We start from the raw sequence: 9,989 nt of genomic DNA on the forward strand, positions 1-9,989 counted from the left end.
AGGGCTTGTGGGATAATCATTTGGTTGAGGAACGGGGAACTGGGCAGTAGAAGGGTCTCTTTTTATCTGCCAGTCGCGTTCTTTTATTTTGTTATGTGACTGAAAGTGCTTATGCACTAATCTGTAAAGCCTGCTTTCCTATGGTTTCATCAAGAGCAGTAGTGCCATGGAAACTTCCATTGCAGTGAGGAGCTTTTGTGGCAAGGTTGTAACGTTTGACATCCTATGATTGAGATAGCCAAGTTTTTATGAAGACCAGCCTTAGTTTACCAATAATACAGTACGTGTTGGGTACTAAATCAGATGATGAATTCTAAGTAATACCATGAAATTATATTTTATTTACAATAGGTTTTTGGTTAGGGCATTGCTGTTTTTAGCCTATCTCTTTTGGTGAAAGGGACACAAGTTAGATGTTTTCCAGCTTGAAAAGGCACACTTAGATATTCCTAACTCGGGCAGCGCGGTATCATGAAAGGCCAGTCTATTTCTTTGGGTAAAACACAGAGACATCCTATGTGGCAATGCTGCTAGGTGCTTCTCTGGTTCCATCGGTAATTCCTCATGCTACATCCTAGTGTAGCCGCGTCTTTGGCCACAGTGCTAATTCCTCATTCTTAGTCCTCTAGGCAGTGCTGCTAGCTGCTTCTCTGGTCCCATCGGTAATTCCTCATGCTAAGTCCTCTAGATACTGCTGCAGCTGCTCTGTTCATGCATCCACTACACTCCAAACCAAAACACATAGGTAAAAGACATTGTAATTTACAACACCAGTAGCTCTAACTCTCACAAATGCTAGACCTATTGCGTTGCAAATGCTTGTTACTACTGTAGGAATCAATATAAACAAACACAAGAGCAACCCATATGTCCCTGTGAACTGGGTATTTTGCAGTAAGCAATAACAATGTCCACAAGGAACTTATTTAAAATAACGCGTTTTCAATAAAGAGTACAAAATTATATACTCATAACTGAATCAATCAAAAACAAAAAGGAAGACAATTATTTAAAGTCAATTTGAAACAATAACCTGGACAATTATTTACTTCAGCTGAAGTAAAAAAATGATTTATTTTACAAATAACAATTTATTCACAAGAACAGTTAAGGTCACAGATTTTTTCTGATACTATAGGCACAATTATAGAGTGTTGAATGGAGACGCTTAAATCGTCGAGAACATATATCGCATATTAACTGAAATCCTTCTGCTGTCAACACATCCAGGACTAGTGAAAAAGACTAAAACAATTATATACGCTGGACTGAATTGATAAAAGTCCCCCATAACCCTGCTTCGATCAGTGGTTCACCATAGAAAATTGTGGGAATACGAGACTACCATTAGTTCCCAGACAACTGTCCTGAAGAGACCCCTTATTCATTGTGGGTTGAAACGCCGTCGACACAAACTAAGAGAGAGCAAGACAGATTCATGCTATTGTTGAATGCCTCTCATTGTTTTTAAGACCTTTCCTTGATTCTTTATTCACTTAATTTTCACTTTGAAGGCTATGATCACTGCACTGGGTTCACTTTTTCACTCTCTATAATTGTGCCTATAGTATCAGAAAAAATCTGTGACCTTAACTGTTCTTGTGAATAAATTGTTATTTGTAAAATAAATAATTTTTTTTACTTCGGCTGAAGTAAATAATTGTCCAGGTTATTGTTTCAAATTGAATTTAAATAATTGTCTTCCTTTTTGTTTTTGATTGATTCAGTTATGAGTATATAATTTTGTACTCTTTATTGAAAACGCGTTATTTTAAATAAGTTCCTTGTGGACATTGTTATTGCTTACTGTTACTACTGTAGGCCCATCTCTCCCATTGACTAACACTGGATGATCTTATTATATTTAATAGGTGCTAACTTTGGATGGGAAGCAGGTTTGGGTTTGCGTATTCCTTCCATACAGTGACACAAAGGGGTTTAGGTGTGGGCAGGATGGTTCATCCTACCAGAACGGCTGGGGGCGGAGCTGTGCTCTGCCACAATTGCACTTCAAAGGGCTTGCCTCCAGCACACACAAAGGAACCTGACTCTAGCCTGTTGGCACCTGAGACTTCTTTGAGCCTTGACAGGGAAGGGAGAAACCATCCAGAACCAGATGTGGGCGTAGGACAGGATGTTCCCTGCGTACACAAAAGATGGCACCTGGTGTAAATATTGAACCCCCCAGAACAACTCCTCAGTACACTCCTAGACCTGTGGAAGACTTCCGAAGGACTACTCTGGCACTGAACGACTGCCCTGTTGCTACCAGAGGACTTCCCTGCTGCTTGAAGGGCCTTGCTGCTTGAAGGGCAAATGGACAATCTTCTTGAACCCATGGCCACCAGAAGTGTCCTCAATGGCTGGTTGGCTGGTCTCCTGAGTGAGCTACAGAGACAAACTCCTGAGGTCCTGAACCCTGCCGTTGGCCTCTGCTGGAGTGAATCGTGACTTCCCAAGTGGTGCCACTCAAGCCTTGGACCATTTGGTAGTGGTGTTGATAGTATTTCTACAAAAGCTGGGACTTTAAGATTCTTCAAACTAACACTTCCTGGAGAACCAACAGTAGACAGACACCAACCAGCCAGCCCATGGTGCATTGTTGGTCGGCCTACTTTTGCATTAGATTCTGCTACGTTCTTCCCCTCAGCAGAAAATTATTTTCAGTGGGACCTCTAGGCATCTGGCCTCATAAAGCCCTCTTTGGCTACAGCCTGGTCATGCTGCAGATTTTCAAATTCCAAAAAGGTGTCCGAGTCTGAAGATAAAATTCTTTACCAGGGTTGATGAACACTGACTCCCCTTCAAAGACGACAACCTCCTTGGTTTGGAAATCCAACTTGTCTCGCTCAGGCTTTTTTCAAGCACCATGAAACCATGTATTGGCATACCCGTTGTGGTTAAGCCGTTGCACTGAAAATAACAAAACAGTGATAGTTGGAATTTTTGAATTACTCGAGGGCCCCATTCCAAAAGATCCAGCAGAGGGTTTCAGAGATATAGAATTTACAAGGTATAGTAAATCGGATAATTTCACTCAACCGAAAACAAGCATTGGCAAATTTAATGAACTTGATACTTAGAAACAATTTCACCAAAAACTTTAGCTAGCGAGAATTTTGTTTACTTGGAGTCACTTTAGACGACCAACTCCACCAGGGAGCCAGTCAGTGGAACCAGCAAGATCCTCAGAAACAGATACCTCAGCAGATGAAACAGTCTTCAGTCAGTTCGAGGCAATTTTATCTTCTGCAGGGATTTCCTCTGAAAATGGTCCTGTTGCAAGAGATGAAGGATGCTGAAGATGCTCAAAGAATGCGATGCGGTCAGCAGGGGTCTTGCTGCAGCTACTCCTCCGTCCACGAAGGGGGTGAGGCAGTCCTGGTCACAGGGCCGACATCCCTCAAAGTCCTCTTGGTGCTGGAAAAAGTCTTGTCACCACTGGACTGCTGGTCGCCAAGTTTCGTGATCACAGACCAATCCTTCCTGGGTCGACAACTTGTTCTCTGGAGACCACAACTGCACCTCGATGACACTCTCGGGCTCAGTGAACTCTTTGTCAGGCTTTGCCATTACTTTAAATGGCAAAGTCGGGTCGGCAAATAAACCACTCTTCCAGCCTGCAAATGGCAGGCTGGGAGTCTTGTTTTTCTTGTTACCCACCGAGGGAGGCACAACCAATGCTGCAATTCCTAAAGGAGGGGATGGGGGCTCTAGTTTACATGTTTTGGGTACCATTTACTAAGGACTTACAGGTAAGCTAGCCCAATTGGGTCGCAGCCTAGGGTAAGAGCACAGGCACTGAGGCCTGGTTAGCAGGCCTCAGTCGACTCTCAGAATCGAAAAGCCAACAGCTTCAGTCTAAAAACCTTGGGGCGACCATACAAAAAGCATTTCCTTACAATATCCTTTATCTCTCTCAGTGTCAGACTTTTGTGTTTGCATCTGTCATTATTTTGAGTCCTGGCTATTAAAAAGTTCTTGATTGCAAAAGGGGAAATGTGCAGACCGGCCCCCTGACTGTCCCGTTTCTCCTGAGAAAAGACAAGAACCACCATTTCCCCATAGAAGGATTTGGTAAAGCTTTTTATTTTGACAAGACAGAAGCCCCCTGTGGGGGGGCTGAATCCTTTTTGCGCCTGGGTTCAGTGGAAAGGAAGCCACAGTAATTCTCTGCATTTCTAATATTATTTCAAGGCCTTACTGCTTCCCCATCACTCCTATCACATACGAACATAGAATGGGGGCCACTGTTGCCTTGTGAGCAAGGATTGAATAAAGTTTCCCATTTTCAGACGATATGCCTGTCTGCGGAGAAACATGTGGACTCTAGGTTATAAGGCTGAGGCTCTCTGCATGCTACTAACAAATTTAGACCTCAGTGAGCAGAAGTATATGAAATATCATTTCAGAGTACATAATTAAAGATAGCATCAGAAATGCTCCGAGATGGAATTTGCCCTTGAAAAGGCAGGGAATGTGGGCATAGCAAAAACGGCCCGGTAACAAAAACTACCCCCAGGGGCCCAAAACCAGCCCCCACCCGTGCGGCGCACCAGGGGATTGCCCGGTGCCCGCTACGGCCAGTCCAGCCCTGGGCTGCAGTATCACTGGTGATCCTTTTCACTTACTTCCTGGAGAGGTGTACTTTTAGCAAACTAATGCACCTGCAACTTTCAAGTACACAGCAATCATATAGTTGATAATGGGTCAGCAAGATTGAACAGTTGCAAGTGGCAAGGTCATGTGTGGCACTTTCAGCCAGTAGTGCCTTTTTAGTGACTAACACAGAAAACTGCATTGTGGGAATTGTTTCACTTTTCAACATTGCAAGAATATGTGGTTGCCAAAAAGCACAGGTCTGGCTGCAAGTGTCACAAATGCTATGCTAAATACTTGGGGCCGGATTTAAAAAGATGAACATACACTTTTGTGTAAGTTTGCTATTTTTTTGCTTATACCAAGTACAAGTTTATGACTACAGAGACTCTGCAGTCGTGGCGAAGAACTCCACACAAAAAAAGATGGGACAGGCCTATCTTTATGTGTGTAGAGTTATCAGACTGACTGCGAAGTCTCCACAGTCATAAACGTACTATTAACTCGCAGTTTGTGAATTTAGAAAAAATAGTAAACTTACTAAAAAGTGACATTTTTCCTTTGGGAATCAGGCCCATAGCTCACGAATTTAAGGCCAAGCAGTGGAGTCCTGCGGTAGTGTACACTATACTATGGGGCAGATTTACAAGCCCCTTGCGACATCTTTACGACACCATTGCGTCGCTTCTGTGACGCAGTGGCATCGTAAACAATGCACCACTATGCGCCATATTTACAACGTGACGCATCTGGTGAGATGCATCACGTTGTAAAGCCCTGCGCTACATTATACCTGCATCAGGTATAATGTATGCTGGATGGGCGTTCCGACGTAGGAAAGCCTCGTAAAAGTGACGCAGTAAAATCTACAAGATTTCACGGAGTCACTTTTACGACGCCACTGTGTCAAAACCTTACACCTGCGTGAAGCAGGCATAAGGAGTGACGCAGCATGATAGGAATAGGCATTCCTAACAATTGCTGGAGTTGCGTTGTGCTTGCGACAACTCCAGTAATACACTGCCTTTACGGCAGAAGATGCGTCACGCATTCAACCTCACTGGGCGAAAAAACACATTGTAATAATAATATATACAATATATATACAGGCCACCAGTATATAGCAATTAGCATAGTCACTTTTCTTCTCGCCCCCTGCACCTAGGTAAGCAGCCAGTGAACACGTAAAGATTGTTACCATCAATACTGTGCTGTATGAACTTATACGTAGCGTGCTTGGCTTTCTAGAGAACGCGAATGCCGCGCCAGGGCAGGTGCTTATCCAAATATAAGCTATAAAGACAAAGAATCTTTCTGGCTCAGACCTTCGGCTCATTTCAACGCTATAAACAAGGTGCGTCTTTTTCGATTGCCTAGCCCTCTCGTTGGTGGTTCTTGTGTGGTGTAGATAAAGAAACTGACTCGCTTCTGGTCCTGATTGCATTTAGGTTTCGTTTTGAAGAAGCAAAACTTTAGAAAATAAGTTGGCTTGCTACACTTTTAGGTAAGAGCCTCTTCTAACATATGCAGCTATGACACACTAAAGTTGGGTCACTTGAATTTTTTTACAAAACTTTTCTGTTTTCTGATTGCAGCTACATGTTGGTCCTGATGAGAATCCCAGCACTCAGTGGGATTCGAAACGCATAGACCTTTTTCTACTTCTGGCCAATCTTTGCTTAAAGAAAATAGTGCATTGATTCATGACTATGCTAATTGCTATATACTGATGGCCTGTATATATATTGTATATATTATTATTAATGTGTTTTTTCGTCCAGTGAGGTTGAATGTGTTGTATGTTTGAGTTGTGTAAGGCAGAATGTATTTCCTTTTTTTGTGCACAGGTGTCTAATTGTATCAAATGTATTTGAAATGTTATTAGTGTTGTTTTTTTCTCTTGTTGCAATGAGCTTGCTTTATTAACAAAAAAAAAAATGCAGGGTTTATAAAATAGTAAACATTTCCTTGGATTAATTCCAACGACAAAGTGGTTGTTAGTGTCCTTGTTTTATTCAGCTCACTACGTAAATTATAGGTGAAACACACACAGCATTGGCGCTTGTTTTGTTCTTCAGATTAGTCTTGGTTTGGCCGTGCTGTGAATCGAGCCAGAACCCCTCTTGATTTTTGAGGCATTGTAAATGTGGCACATCCATGGTGGTGCAAGGCTATTTTTCCGTGACACAAAATAAGTGGCGCATCTCTGCTAATATGCAGAGATGCACCAGTTATTGTAAATCTGCCCCTATAAGCTTAGATTCAAACATATGGGAAGTGCTGTTAAATCTGAAGTCGTAATGATTTGTAGACTACACTGACTGTCTTGTGCCAAGGATAGGAGAGGCGCCTGGGTAATTAAAAGCTTTTTACAAATTCTGCTGTGTTTTAGCATTGCCACCATTCCACATAATGACGACAACGGTACCCAAGTAGGCGATAGGGCAGAACTAAGCAAATTCATAATTTAAAGCTCTCAATACCAGTATAGAATTGATTGTGCTTGGGTTTATTCACCCACCCGCTGCATCCCAGCATCACTCACTCACACTCCTCCTGGCCTCGCTCTCAGCCAGCTGGCCACAGTGGCTGGTAATTTGGCTCACGGCTTGGGAATACTTTCTGTTGCAGCCGAGACCCATGTGATTGCTGAAACGGACATTGACAGGGAGATGGGCTCTTGGCATAACGCACTGCTATCTTTTAACCAAAACAGGAGCTCCTGCTATAGAATGACTGCACTTACACAATCGAGTTGTAGCAACTCGCCGATGTTGTGCAAGATGTATTGCAAGCAATCAGAAGGACTTTTAGTTGAATCAAGTAAAGGGTCTCATTGACTGCTCCCTAGAGCATCCTGCTCTCCCTTTCACATGACCCTCCTAACTCCTTTACATGTTAGATTCACCCCCTTCTCTGCATCCCAGGTGACATCATTCTGGGCGACATCTCAGAGCTCCTCATGCTAGGTGCACAGCCACAGCACAATCATCTTCATAGGATATAATTTATGTGGTAAAATATCACTGCAATTGGCTCTTAGATTTTACCATTTTACTATTGTCAGGCTCAATGGACGTCTTACAAAAAGATACAGGCACCACATTTTTGATCATGGCAGAGCAAACTGTGCGTGCCACACCATAGTTTGTCTAAGCAGCTTATGTACTCTCAACAGGCGCGCAACGCCCATAGGGCTTTGCCGTGTGTGACACCCGGGTTGAGACAGCTTCTTGGGCGCGCACACACAGACAGTTTTTGTGCTGCTGTGGGCTGGCTGGTCTGGCTCCCGTCTTATTGCAGCCGCACCCGAGTACTTCACAGGTCTTTAAATTGACAACTACTTGTTAACGAGGCTTTGTTGTTTTTCACCTCTTCTTAGAGCCCCTGCATCTCCACTCTGCCTATTGCTGGAAGAATTAGTACCCCCCCCCCCCCCCGCCCCCTTGAAATTTGTCTCCAATTGCTCCTCTGACCCTCAACATGCATCAGGCTCAATGGGGTTTTTATGACAGTGCTACAGGACTTCTTTTCTAACCATGACATATTAAATTGCAATAGCTGGCTGTGGCAGCATCATTACCAGACGCTATGGTACGAATTGGATCTTTTTCGTTTATGGTACGTTGGAAGCTTTGACATGAATATATTGCCTTATCGCACTGCACGGGGAAGTACTTATTAAAAGTAACCGTTTAACATAAACAAATAAATATTTCTGACTCTGTCCCCACACTGGCGACAGCGTCCTTAGTGGAAAAAGATTCGAGATAGCGGTTATACCAAACCTGTTTGTGGCCCCCGTTATTATAGAGCAAATTTATAGTCTCTTAAATCAAACTCATGAAGCTGGTATTATGAACTCACTAATTTGAAAGTGCTTGCATATGTGATAATGGAGAAGAGGAAGGATCTCGAAATAAATGTGCCCATAATCACACAACTTTAAATTTCCACACAAGTGAGGAAGCCGTTATTTTTCCAGGTTCTCTGGTTTCACTTTGTACAGCTCAGCCACTTAATGGGTATTGGTCTCTTTTTTTTACCTATAATGTTAATGCTTTGACCTCGATCTGCATGGGGTTAGAGCGAGGGTGGCATCCAGAAGCCACATGAAAGCTCGGCTCGTTATGGGATCGAGATTCCAGCAGGACCTCGAGCTGCACCAGAGCTTCAGGCTCAAGCTTTCAGTGGCATGCCTACCTCTAAGGTCCAATATGTTCATTTCTGTAAGCCTTTCCAAATGTATGTTACTTAAATGTAGTGACAATACCACTGCAAGTACTTCCCTAAATATTGCCTACATGATGAATGAGGTGTTAGTCTTCACAGGGGCATAGGAGGTGGGCTTCAGGGCTGTAGTACAGCAGCAAATTTGGCTGTGTATGTTTTATTTTAAACAAGAGTAGTGTAGTTATGCTGGATGGTAAAATGGTGCGGATCCCTGCAGATTCCAAAACTTTCCCCCCACAGAAACGGAAGGAAAAGTGTGATTTTAGCAAATTTGAGGTTTGCAGGGCATTCTGGGTGAGAAAACCAAATGGGATCTACACACATCTTACCACCCTTGGACTCCACTAGGTTTTAAGATTGCAAAAATCTCTTGGTTTAGTAGGTTTCTCACATTGCAAAAATGAGTCAATTAGCAAGACAGAAATTTAGATTTTCCACATATTTTGGAGCAGCTATAGGCCCAGGCATACAAGTGGGGTGCTATTTTCATAGAGAGTTGTGGTAAGATTTGTTACCAATTGAATGGGTCTCCATTTCTGACTTCAAAACTTAAGCCAGTGAGAAAGGAAGGGCACATTACTCAAATATTCCCTCTGATTCCCATGATTGCATGGGTAATTCAGGGAGGACCTGGATTAGACAGTTCGGGCTGGACTATTCCCATTGGAGCAGGGTCAAGACTGGTTTGCCTATAGCTGGGTCCAAATGGAGGTGGGAGGGTGTGCAAAACAATGGGCTGGGTTCTGGCTCGAGTAATTACCAATGGCTGAGATTAATTCAACCATTCCATCCATCACTTTTCTGTACGGTTGAGTATGGGAGATTAGGCCACGTGCGGTCAGGCTTGCATTTCTTCAGTGGTGGTAGGTGCTTTGGCCTTTACCTTGTAGAGAAATATGGTGTATGGAAAAAGGGGCTGAGGGAGGAAAGTACTTGAAATACTTCCCAACCTGGGAGTGTGAAAGGTGGTCCCAGACAGAGAATTTAAAGAATGAAGGGGCATATCATCAATGACGGCGTTAAAAATTAGCCAGTTTAGCAGCAAACAATTGCAGCTAAAGCGACGATAATGGGCTTGATAATATGTATTTCAGAATTGTAATAGAAGCCCATGTTCTGGTGTGAACATGGGCTTCTATTGGAATTCTTCAGGGCAT

This window comes from Triturus cristatus, chromosome 2_2 (genome assembly GCF_964204655.1).
Source record: "Triturus cristatus chromosome 2_2, aTriCri1.1, whole genome shotgun sequence".
NCBI lineage: Eukaryota > Metazoa > Chordata > Amphibia > Caudata > Salamandridae > Triturus > Triturus cristatus.